A 13,769-nucleotide genomic window follows, 5' to 3' on the forward strand; every position below is an offset into this window, starting at 1 on the left:
GTTGTTGTTATCTCTTTTGTTCTCTAGCCCTGATGAAGACCTGAAACTCAGGTCGAAACGTCGGCATAAAATAAATAACTATGGTTTTGTTTATTTATGTTGTTCTTTGCTGACCGCACCCCCCGACAAACTTCTTCAAGTGTGTGTATTTTTATTTTTAGTGTTGTTTTCTTTTATCTAAGTGTTATCATTAGACACACATTTTCCAAATATTTCATTTTTTCGCTCATTAGTATCTAATTTTTGTTGTATTTCTTATTGATATTTTTCTTTCCATTTCTTAATTGTTTGTTAATTCAGTGTCGTTTATAATTATAAATCTTAAATAGTACATTGCCCTGGTATGACAAGATAAACTACGTCTACTTCACTATCACTTAATTTTCAATTTTTTATTGATATATTTAATAGCTTAATTGGTTTTATTTTATTATAACTTTTTTACATATATACGCACAAAATATTAAAATGTAGTACAACCGTAATGACATGGGACGAGCAAATGAATTGTACTAAATGGTTCATTCGTGGGATTATAACAGGAATATATATAATGTATGGTGATAGGCTGCCAGTGATTGGGAATGCTCATTCATAACAATGGTGAGTTTGTGATTGTTAATCGATACCAAACATTTTTTTAAACAACATTAGTGCCAAGGTTCTTGTAGCCATGATTAATAGTAGTTTGATGACCGAGAAGTTCCCTAGAAGGGACAAAACAATCAGACAAGCTCGCTCACCTGGCAGTTAACACACACGATTGGACACAGAGAATTACTAACTCATAAAACGAGTTGGGAAGCAGATAGAAACAGTTAGGCAGGCCATTGAGAGGCCGGTTATAGGAGGGGAGCAGGTAGCACTCGATAGTAGCCGTCCTGAAAACGTAAGGTCGGGGGGAGGATGGTGCACGGGTCCCCCCAGGCTAGTCGAGGCAGGGAATAACTTTGCCAATTCACGTGTCTTATCAACACAGCCCTAAGGAAAACTCGGGATTATCAACAACCCAATGTATTGAAGTAAAAAAAAACTGGAGGATAGTCTAACAGACTTTTTTACTCTATAAAAAAGTAGTAAGTCCTCATTACCAGAATAAACCAAGACGTATATAGGAGAATGTTCGCGTATCGATGACTTTTTTTGAAGGAACGTTAATTGTTTCACCAGTGTAAAATCTCTGAGCTCCCTAACCTTCTTATTGTGTGTAAACGCTGTCCTTGTCACTAAGCAGAAATTATGGGGAAGTATTTTTAGTTTTGGAAGAAGTAGTTGACCATATGAAGTAACTGGTAAGAAGATAGTCCGGTTAGCGATCAATAAAGGTTCCAAAATAGTGAATGATATATAGTTACACTTTAATTTAAGAATGGAATTTGGATCAGAATTGATTATTCCTTTTCTTTTTCTTAATTGAGAATCAGAATATATTTAATTTGTGTAGGGATTTCATATTAATTTATACAATAGGCAATGTATGAACCAAGTTATTTTTATTTTGTGGTTTCTGATTAGCTTTGTTTTCTTTGAACTGCAAAATTTATGTTATTATAAAGGGATTTTGTCCCAGAATATAATTTATTTTCTATCTATTTATGTATTTGTTGATAACCGTGCCTTGATTCGAGTCTGGCTGTGGCAGATAATTCACTTATTCTATTATAACACTTGGGATCGACCCCGGTCGGGAAACACTCCTAGTTCACACCCAGGATGAAATGGTAACCCTCGGATTGGAGTGGAGGATAACCTCAGTAAATGAGCGTTGATCCTTGCAATGTCTCCTGTTATAATCTAAATCCTGTTATATAACAGTACTACCTTAGCAAACACTCATTTCAAGGCTCTTCCAAAGTTGTAGTGGGTGGTGTAGGATTTGTAAATAAGTGAGATACTGAAGTGATTGTTGAAAGGTTCCTACAACATCGCAAGTATCTAAATTACCAATAAAAAAAACTAATCTTTCAAATTTCAGCTCTTTAAGCACAATCGAGACAGGAAAAGAAAAATCACATAAATACAAAAAATAAAACTCTCATCAACAGTCTCAAAGAGCACCGAATACAGAAATACATTATACATACAGTCAGGTGACGCCAGAATTCGCGAAATTTCACTAGTGAGTTATTTCAAGGTGTATGAGAGATTCATGGCTTTGGGTTCGGATATTAAAAGTAATATACCTGTACCGCTACGACCCATTAAGGGTCAGGAGTTCAGTACGTTCTAAGGAAGTACTATTTATTAAACAACGCTTGTGCAAGGAGGTGATTTGTTCATGATCATGCTCAACCATCAGGTGTTTCCCCAATTTAAGGTATCCACTTAATAGAGGTATACACTTAAAGTAACGGAATAAATAATAATATCCTACAGCCAGATTCGAATCCAGTGCCCGGAAATAATAACAGCATCTTACTCACTGAGCTGCCCAACTCCGATCAGGTAATATACTACGAATAAATTTTGTTTCTTTGTTTTTTGGGTGAAATTTCCTCTTTTTAATTAATGAAATGTTTAACTTTCAATAGAAGGAAGAACATATCACAAGATTGTGCTGCTTCTCGAGCTCTAATACACAGCATATAGTTACACAATGATTTATCATGTAAATTATTTGTTAATTATATCAGTAAATAATAAATTTATGCCAAGCACAAAGTTAAAAATTAGCATATAACAATGACAAGTTAGGAGGATCATCTTGGGGTGCCTATGATTTAAAAAAAAATCAGCCCCATAGTCTCGTAGCTATAAAAGCCACAGTGGCGGACGGACAGATTTTTTTATTAATCGATTTTTGGATTCGATAACAAGCTAAGTATAACCTCAATTTTGTTTCTCACAATCAAATGCTTCATTGAATAGTTCTTATTCTAAATAATAAACGTTAAAAAAAAAATCTAAAATTATCCACTTTTAATAAACTTATGATTTTATACTTTATAGTCTTGTTTCTTGTTCGCTTTGCCGACAATTACCTTTATGGACCAATCTAGCTTATTGGCAGATCCGAGGACAGAATCCCACTTATCTACTGCTTGTAACGAATGTTCTCTTTATTTGCTTATTACTGTACTCTTTGAAAGTAAATATACAGTTTCCTATTCCAATTGGTCTTCAATCTCCTGTTTTTTTTTTTCCCGTGACCTCTTCTTTTAACAAAATATTATCGCGTATATTCTAGAGAATTAAGGTAATCGATAAATCAAAAGAAAATTTTGTCAGTTTTTTTCACTGTAGTACTCTATAGTAAATAAAAGCCAACCTAAGTACTCTTACGGCCGAAAACATTAACTTTTTTGGTGGTATCAATATAGAATTTTGGGGATGGCTGTATTATTATACTTGCTATTATTCGCGGTGTTCACCAGGAACAGAACGACAGTTTGATATTTTCGATGAAACAATATTATGTGAAATATCACTTTCCAAAAATGTTTGATAAACGGTGGCAACAAAACGCTGATGGTGTCTCCGTGATAAATATATTCGATCTTATTCCGTCAAGATAATTGAAATAGACTCATAATTGTATGGGCCTGGGGACAAATTATCATAAAGTTAATCAATGAACCACAAGGGAGGAGGCCGAAGGCTACACCCAAACCTTCATTGAAAGATAACGCTACGTCAAGAGGAATGCCTTGAGAGGAATACAAAAGCAGGTCTGTCGCGGAGCATTGCCATAAAATCATGGGTTCATGGGGGTTAATAGCCTTGTTATTAATTGTTTTACTTAATTCATTGAATACGATTAAGATGCTTGGGACGTTACAAAGGGTGGAAATGAAAAAATGATGTAGAATTTAGTGTTTAGTCATATCACCAAATCAGTTTTAATGATATCATTTAAATATAATGGATGACTGGCCTACTAAGAGTACTATTAATCAGAGTAAAAACTGATTAAGTGTCATTAAATCTGGTTTTACCAACATGGAAATGATGTGGCATGAAGAAGACGGTAAACTTCTTCCTTACTTTTGGAAGCATTAAGCAATATTATTATTATGGCACTGCACTGCCTGCAAGAACCCGGTCCTCCACCAGTCTACACGGTCTCTTGCTTTCTCCTTCCATCTGCCAACAATTAAAAGCTTCAAATTATCCTCCACATCGTCCACCCATCCGGGCACGTCCTCTTTTCTGTTATCCATCTGGTTTGTCATACACGATGGGTATCCTTTCAACGAGTTCTAACCATCTTATTCTTTCTCTTTTGACTAATGCCACGATGCTGGGTTCCCCGAACAGATCCATCAGCTCCTCATTTCTTCTTCTTCTCCAAATTCCATTCTCCAAGACTCCTCCCCATATCCTTCTCAATACCTTTCTCTCCCAGGAGTTGGGCATCTGTTCCGTTTTTCTTGCCGATGGTTTTGTTAATGACCATTTTCATTCTTTTATTTATTTATTTGCTTAATTTTTAGGGGCCGTATACAACTACAGGGCTAGAGGCACCGTATTTCGTGGTTATATTTCTTGGTACAGGTTGTTCTCCTTTAGGAACTTAAACAAATTACTCCAATCTTCTGGCAGTAAGGCTTGACGTTATCTCCGAAGGCCAAAAGACGTTCTTGATGATGATTCCATCCGCGAACAGTGTTCTAGAATATGCTCTATCGTCATGGTACATTTACAACTTTAACATGTCGGTGAAGGATTTCTTTCAAGAAGGTGCTTGTGTGTTAATCTTGTGTGTCCGATCCTGAGTCGGGTTATGAAGCATTTTCAAGCATCACGGCGATTTTCGATGATTGGCGGTAGAGGTTGAGTATCACCAAGCTTCAGCTTGGCGCAACAGCGCCATGCTTCCTTGCATTGGGTCAGAACCGATTTATGGTAATCATACAGCGCCAGGTTACAATCAGGCACTGAAAATAGGGTGCATGTTTCTTTGGCAGCTGTGTCAGCCAGTTCGTTTCCCGTTATACCTGCATGACTCACTGGAAATTTACTTTTTTATGTAATTTTTTTATTAAAGTTATGATGGAAAAACAATGGGGTTGTGCGAAATTTGAGGCTCGAGTATGAATTACTACAGATCACAATGGAGGAGCCGTTTACTTCATGTGCTAGCGTTAATGACAAATAGATTGCATATAACTCGGAAGAAAACGCTGAGAATGTTGGAGGAAGACTGTAGCGGAAGGTCTCCGCTGGTAGAACTACTGAACAACCAACATGATTAAAGTATTTTGACCCATCAGTGTAGATACATATACAGCCCCTGTAGCTAGAGAGAAGACTTCAAAAACACTGCTGGAGTAGTTCAGGAGGGTTGGATGATTTGTCGATGGATTCTAAGATGAAATCAAAATTGGCTATTTTGTTTATCCACCGAGGTAATGGATTGGGGAATGATAACTATAACTTTGTTTGGGAGCGATAGAAATCGGATAGGGGAGGAGAGCTGGAGAGGCGACTTGATAATCAGTACCCCGAATCATCAATGTCTTGGTTCGTTTCGAGACGACCTAGAAATTTCAGCAGAAAGTAGTGCCTGCGTAGTTCTAGTGACCACTCTTGGGCCTCCCAGAGTAAGCTGCTGATAGGACTAGTCCTGGAGGCCCCGATAGCTCTACGGATCATAGCGTGGTGTACTGAGTCTAGCTTGTTAAGTATTTTCTTTGAGGCATTTTTTAACTAAATCTGCATATGCTAAATGCTTAGACAATCGGTTGTAAATGGTCCCTCCTGGATTAGTTCTAATTGAACGAATAACTACGTCTAATGCTACATTAAAAAGAAGAGGAGCCAAAGGACCCCCTGTCTCAAGCCATTCTTCACAGAAAATTCCTGGGACAGCAAATCTCCAAGCTTAACTCGGTAAGTAGTGGCATTAAGCGATAACGTAACGTAAATAACGTTTTCAGTTTTCTATTCTGTAATTTTTCTAACTCTAATCCAATGCATATGCATCCGATGACGTTAGGTTTAAAAAATATATTTTAATAATGGTTTAGTAGTCCATTCAATAATATACGTCTGCACTGTATTGAACCTCGCCGCAAAGTTTTGCCCAACCGAAGATCATAGGAGGAGGGTGGAGGATTTTGAATTTGTTCATCATGTTCCGTGAACATGGCTTTGGATTTTTCGGGAATGTCTGAGGTATATTTATGTTTTTATTCTACATTTATAGTCCTCGAATTTGTGAATGCTTATAACTTTCATTATATTATTGAGCAGGCAATCTCCATACTACTCGTTTAGCTTGTCATTTGAGCATTGAACCTGAGGAAGAGGATTCATTTGTAAATTAAATTAAAGGAGAAAGATGGACAAGAAGAAGTAAATTAGTTAGATAATAAATGTTAAGGAATAAATATAAAAAAAAGCAATCTATTTAATTTTTGAAGGAAATACATTATTTAAAAACTTGTATTCCAAAGACTTTATTTTACTTGAAACAGGGTTTAGGGTAATTGAATAATTATTTTATTGAAAAAAGTGAGTCCTATTAAGTATTGTAATCTAAGTCAAGTAATTCCTAATTGTTACTAGTAAACTAGTGTAGAGTATTTGAGATATATATTTTATTTTATTTAACATTAATTTTTTTTTACTGTAAACAAGTTATGAATGGTTAAATTCAGCGCCAATACATATTGTCCTTAAGTAGAGTAGATTGTACTATTTGAACTTTATATTAAAAAATGTGCGTCTTATAGATCTAGAGATATATTTTTTCAAAAATCCAACATTTTATACGAACAACTAAAAATTAACATTTTGTGAGTTTATTTTATCAAATATCATAAAACTACTAGTCCTACAAAGATAAACATTATTAACTATTTTATAACAAATTTAACTAGCTTTAATTTGAGCGCTGGTAGATATCTGTACGTCCTATGGTTTCTGAAATAAAGATTTTCATAAATCAAACTCCAAAGAACTATAAATCAATTTATTTAAGGTCATAAACGTTTTTATAGTTCATTTGTTAGCTTTAATTTGAGTGATAATAGACATCTGTAAGTCAAATAGCTCCTGAGATATAAATTTCTCAGAATAAATTTACTAACTATTCTTTCAGTAGATTCTTAAGAAAATTTGCTTTTTAAAAAGCTATATCTCGAGAACTATTGGACGTAATTAGCTCTTTTAGGGCAAATATTTCAGCAAATTTACTCTTCTTTAAATAATGTTCACTTAGATTGTCTAGTGTTGTAGGTAGTTTTTAAGATATAGAGCTCCGAATGAAAAATTAGTGTTTGTTAAGGTTTTGAAACAGCCGCCATTTTTTATTCCCTCTAACTATACTTGGCAGACTCACCAATTTTTGCTATTAATTATACATAGTTTTCATTAAGTTAATGAAAAATTGGAGTGAGACAACTGCCTTTTTTTATTCCCGGCTCTTGTACTAACCTGTTAGAAACTACTATTCTAGAGACATCTCTACAACATCGTTTTGTAGGAAACCTCCTATGTTGGTAATATATACATCATAAACTACTTTATAGCTCATTAAACTAGTTTTAATTTGAGTGCTAATAGACATTTGTACTTCAAATAGTTTTTGAGATATAGGTTTTTCAAAATAAATTCACTAACAACTGATTTTTCAGTACGTCCCATACAACATTTTTATGAAATGTTGCTGTTTAAAAAGCTATATCTAGAGAAATATTTAACGTAAATAACTCTTTTAGGCCTCATATTTAAATGACATTCTCTTAGGTTTTCTTGTGTTGTTCCTACTTTTTAAGATATAGAGAAATTAATGAAAAATTAAATTTTTTTATCGCCTTCAAACAGGCGCCATTTTTTATTCCCCCTACCTGTACTTGGCAAACTCATCAATTTTGACTATTAATTATACATAGTTTTCATTAAAGTAATCAAACATTGGGGTGAGATAACTACCTTTTTTCTCCTCTTGGGCTCTTGTACTAGGTGGGCAAGGAGAGCCTCAGGCTGAGTCGCGGAAGGATCCGGTAACAATATATTTTAAGGACTTATCTCCACTTTGGACCAACCTTACTTATCATATCTTTAAAACAGACACTTAAAGCGAGTATATTGGCCGATGTACGACATGCCACAACCTCACAAGAGATCTTAACACCAAAAATAATAGAAGGTATTCCTTCCCGGCCAGCCCGCCACCCTTGACTCCGACTGTCCTATCTCACATTAGAAACATTTCTTTAAAACAGAAAGAAAATACTGAAGTTAGTTAAATCGAGAAATACTGAAAAAATGGCTATAATTAGAAAACGACGAGAATACTATTAAAGGAATCGTAGATTTTAAATTTATTTTGAGTATTATCTTACAATTTATTTTATTTTTTTTATATGCTTAGAGATAATTGGAAAATTATCTTTTCATAGTGCCTGAATTAAAGTTAAACCAGAAATCAAGTTCTTTGAAAAGATCTGCGCAGCACAGAAAATAGTTGGTGATTATCACTCTAATTATCATTGCCATCTATCATTAAAATTACATAATAACCCCCGACATGTAACCGATGTTTCAACTCAGTTTATACTTCGTTTGGATATTTTGAAATCTGAAATATTCGAAAAATAGTTAGATTAACACGCTATAAAAGGGCAAGGTTAAATATAGAATATGTTATCATTTTTTATCTTATGGCATAAAAACCTTACTATTTTTAGCAATATCAAAGTAAGAAAAATTAAGCAATACTAAATTCTTTACATTTTTTAACCATTAGTTTTTTGTAGAATGGAGTATCGTCTAGGGGTAAAAGTTCTTTGACTAGAGACAAATGAAGATCTGAAAGGTACTTCGGAGAAACGTTTTGAAAAAAATTGTCCTGAAAATGTCCTCAATTATGTTTTAAGGGTGATAATTACAAATGTGTGACTTTAAATTTTCTCCAAAAGTATATCAAAAAAATCATTTATTTGTGTTTATAACCCAAAAACCATGCATTGCTCTATATATCTATTCATAATAAATTAAAGAAGAGAAAATTATGCAAAATTTTTATTCAGATATTTTTTTTTTAGTTTAACCACTTTTATTTTGAAATGAGCGTCAGGCTGAACTATGAGACGGAATGCAGTCCAGTCAAATGCCGACCAGAAAGAGGTTCTGGAAGAACCTTTTGAGGTCATTAAGTTGAAATTCGAAACTAGCATCCTAAAAACATATCAGAGTAAATTTTCAGGACTTTCCCAAAATTATCAATCAAAATCCATAGAGATCCTTTTCTGGTTGTTATTTGACTGAACCCCATAAATCTAAGCTAAGCGCCGGACTGAAACATTATTGAATAAAAAATGTAAAGAATTTACTCTTGCGTACTTCAATGTAAGATGATAATTGCTGAAAAAAATTCAAAGTTTTCAAACTACGAGAGAAAAAAAAAGGATTTTTTAAATACATTTCTAGGACTAATCGATGGTCACAAATTCAAAATTCGTAACTAGGAACCCTCTCCCCCCTAAAAAAACATAAATTTAAATAAACTTTTTCAGAACTTCTCTAAAATATTCATACATGTATATATATATGACTTAGAAGCAGATATTGCAGTGTACATACGTCACTATCCACACTGCTAAAAAAATATTTAAAAATTGCAAGGTATCGAAAGTTTATAATAATTTCTATTCTAATTCTAATAATTAATGTGTGTTTTAAGTTAAATGAATCAATTTAATTTCTTTCCAAAATATCCATTCCTGTATGAATTTATCTTCATTATTGAATTAGAGGCTAAAGGTTTAAAATATTTTGCACTATTTGTTCTTTTTTCAAGGAAAAAACACACTACTTTTTATCTTCCTTAATTCCTACTTTTTATTCTTTAATTATTTTATCTTCCTATTAGAAGAGGATAATTGACCGTATAAATTTTCACATAGACAGATGAAGGTACATAATGAGGCTGAGTGGACTCCAGAAGGCTGCCGAACCCACAGGGCTGGCTCACGGCTTCAGTAAAACAGAAAATATTTATCTGCTTCAGCCGGAATCGAACTCGGGTATCTTGAAGTTAGTATCGCAATGCCTTACATAATAATAATAATAATATTCTTTCTTTATTCTAGGACTAGTCCCATTAGAATAATATTGCAGGCATCAAAAATAAGGAAAAGAGCCGTAGAAAAAAAACAAAACAAATTTTTAGAATAAAAATGAAGTTATAAAATATCATTACAATAATAAATTGGAAAATAAAGTAAAATGAAACAACAAGAAATGTAAAATAAAATATAATATAAAGAATACAGATAAAATAAAACCACATATCATATTGGCAGAAGATAGTTGGCTATATAAATTAGATTGTGGGAAAATATTCTGGGTGTCGGTCAATAAAGTTATCCAAAATAGTAGATGAAAACGGCTTTTTGTTAACAACGTTTCGCCCCAATTTGCAGGGGCTCGTTATTAATGTCCCAGTGGGGTGAAACGATGTATAACAATAAATAGTTTTCTTCTTCTATTTTGTTACCAATCTTCCTGACCGGGCTATCTTCCTAAAATCTATTTTATCTTCCGAGCATCGTTTCGGACACACTTCCGTCATCTAGTCCAATCTACATATTATTATATTAGAAGTTAAATCTTAAATATTAAGTTTTATCAATCTTTACATTCACTTTTAAATTTATGTTATTCAAAACTATTTTATGTATTGCAAATTGATAACAATAATAAAAGGAGAAAATTTTCATTTTTATGTAATTAAATCCATACAATATTTATAACTTTATGTTAAGATTGCACTTAACATCTTACCATTAATATTTATTTATGAATCTTTACTTTTTTTTTGTCTAAATCATAAGTCATGAACTAATAAAAACCATAATATACTCATATAAAATATCGGCAATGAAATCAACAGAAGAACGAAAGTTATTATCTAATCATTTTTAGTAATTTAAAAAATAAATTTAATAATAATTATAATAAATATATTTATATATACTTTATTTTATGAATTTGCTATTAGAAAAGGTTACCAAAGGAGGAGGCGCTGGTATAAAGACGACACATACACAAAGAGAGCATAGAAGCTACTAGCAAACGGAACGACACCACGGCAGACACTGGAGGACCCACAACAGCCTGGAATCGATTTATGAATCAGTCCATTCCGCCATTACCCGAGGGTGCTTGATGAATGGGGGCTTAGCTCTTGTAATAGCCTAGTCCTGATGGAGTACGCCTTGTGCTCCTCCTGGCCCTCGGTCAAATTTGTCTATTACACGATAATCGTTCTGCTGGTGGTGAAAATTTATTGCTCTCCAGTGTTAGATTAATAGAGTGTCCGTTGATAGGGGCGGGAAGCCGTAAAACTTAATAACAAGACTATAAGTGTTTACGCTGAAGCTGGAATGCCGTAGTTTATTCTAAAGGCGGTTTGTAGTATATATATCGTTTAGAATATGTTTAGTGAATACGGAAATTATTAACTATCAGAATGATCAAGAAAAAAAACTCATTAGGATGACATTAAACACACTATTGTAATAAAAATAGTCAATAACTACTTGTAGATTTAGTTAAAAGTTAAACATAGCCAGACCTTCAACATGTGCCGGCTATCACCTTAGATTTAAATTATTTTTATTATGAAAAGAATCAAAATGAAGAGAAGTAAAATGAAAGGAAACGCAAATATCGACAAAGAAGATGTAAGATGACAAAAATCCATTTAAATGAAACTAACCTTTATAACTTCTATTAAATTCAACTTTTGTTTCAGTATTTTATATGGATATTTACTAATTCAATTATCTAGTCATAGTTGTTTAAAATAAACCGGTAAAGTTTGTTGACAAGATTTGAAACAATGCCTTTAAGTCTAATCATTAAATTTAAAAATAGACAGTCTTATGATAAACGAACGATAATAGTTAATTGATAGAAAATTCATTTAAACACGAAGATCACTGTGCCAGTTCTAAAAGTCACTAACTGATCACAAACGAGTGGATGCAGCACAGCTCTTTTTCTAACACAAGTTTATTTGTGCCGAAAAACCGGTATTCGTCATAAATTCAGACCGCTAATTCAAATAACACATACGCAGACTTGCACATGCACGAAAATGCCATAGTTTCCCAATTTTGTAGCAGAACCTTTTGTTGGATTTATACGTTTACTATTTGCCGCAAAGCCGAGCCTTTTAAAAATTCAACAAATCGTAAACAAAGGAAGCAACAGACGTCGGTGACCACATGCTTGTGTGTTCTGTTTTGGTCGGTAATTACATTCCATTTGCAATATTTTCCTATTCCTTATTGTATAAAGGAACAAAATAAAGCTAGGCGAAATTAAAGTAAAAATGAATACAGTATCAGCAAAGTAGATGGTAGATTGATTGATAAAAACCCATAGAAATAGTTTGCAAAACTTGTAAATTCAACTTTCATTCTAGATTTTTTATCAGATATTTGTTAATTATAACACCCAAGCATAAAATATCTTTATAAAATTATATTTGAACTGTGTTAAATACAAAATAAACCACTAAAGTTATTTGACAAGGTTAGAAACAAAGTATTTAAAGTGGTTTTTGATCGTAGTTTGTAACATCTGGCTGATACATATAGGCAGCCAGGAGACGAACGAGCTCAAAGCCACTCTCAAGCTTACAGGGTTCAAAGACTCAAGTCCTTTTAGTTTTGTTTTCTTTGGACCCATTGTGCCATTGTCGAACCTCTTCTGTTCCCTATAGCCATCATTAGGCTTTTATAGTCCTATGAGTGGGACAAAGTAGGTTGCATATGGGACGCTACGCTTTTTCAACTTTCTATACATATCCTAACTACTTGAGCTACATAACATTTTATGAAGAAAATTATTAATTAAAATACATTAAATTATACTTTATTATGTTTTTATTCATTATTCCACCTTTATGTGAATCCAATACAGATCCCTGATCTCTAAGAAACAAATCAAGCCTGTTTTTGCCTGGGTTGACGATTTGGCTACCTTAGCACATCCTATTTTTTTATAAAACTGATTATGTGATATATTTTAATCATAATATATTTGACAAATATGATTTTTAAAAAAATAAGAAATTCAACCTTGTATAATTTTGGAAAAATCACTTCAAAAACTAATTTTTACCTTCATTAGTGTGTGCGTGAAATAAAATAGTCTATTGAATATTACTTGAAACTAATAAGAAGTAAATAGCGTTGATGACCAAGGAAGTTTTACGCCGTTAAACAAAATAGAACGAACGAAATGCTTCAAATAATATTTGTAAATGGATAGAAAGATAGATGAAACAGATGGATGTTATAAGGTACACATAATTATCATTACTTTAGATTTTTAGAGAGTGATTTTTATTCAGTGTTTTAGTGTGCAATACCATAATAAAGTGATTTTTATTCAGATTTTCTTTGTACAATGTTATGATGGAGCCAGTTCTGAGATATACGGCTGCGAGATCTGGACTAAAAGTACCTAAGAAAGCAGAATCGAGGGATTTGAATAAAAGTTCTCTGTACAGTTACAGAAGCAAAGTCTTAACACACGGAGTCTCATGATGTGAAACAAGGAGGTTAAGATGGGCAACACATGTGGCTCGAAGTAATCCACTATATCAGGACGCCTCTACACAATGAAGCAGCAAAAGGCCACTTGAGGACCAAAAACCAGATGGATAGAGAGAATTAGAAAAGAAGCGAAAGAGCTAGATGCAGCAAACTGGAAAGCATCAGCGCAAGACAAGCAGACGTGGAGAAGGCTGGTTCAGTCGGCCAAAAATCATGACATCATTTTGTCCTTTTATTTTATTTTTATTA

The 13,769-nt window shown here is 33.3% G+C and overlaps 1 protein-coding gene across 2 annotated transcripts in view; it reads right to left on the minus strand.

Annotated features, from left to right (window-relative positions):
• The window catches only part of LOC106678460 (uncharacterized), an 83,252-nt gene extending 72,202 nt beyond the window's left edge, over window positions 1-11,050 (minus strand). For both annotated transcript variants that reach the window (XM_067045322.1, XM_067045321.1), the window contains exon 1: window positions 10,962-11,050. The gene's annotated coding sequence lies outside the window, so the exon portion shown is untranslated. The remainder of the gene's footprint in view (window positions 1-10,961) is intronic.
• Between the last annotated feature and the right edge of the window lie 2,719 nt (window positions 11,051-13,769).

The sequence above is a fragment of the Halyomorpha halys genome, unplaced genomic scaffold, assembly GCF_000696795.3.
Source record: "Halyomorpha halys isolate HHAL.00 unplaced genomic scaffold, Hhal_1.1 Scaffold144.1, whole genome shotgun sequence".
Classification (NCBI taxonomy): domain Eukaryota; kingdom Metazoa; phylum Arthropoda; class Insecta; order Hemiptera; family Pentatomidae; genus Halyomorpha; species Halyomorpha halys.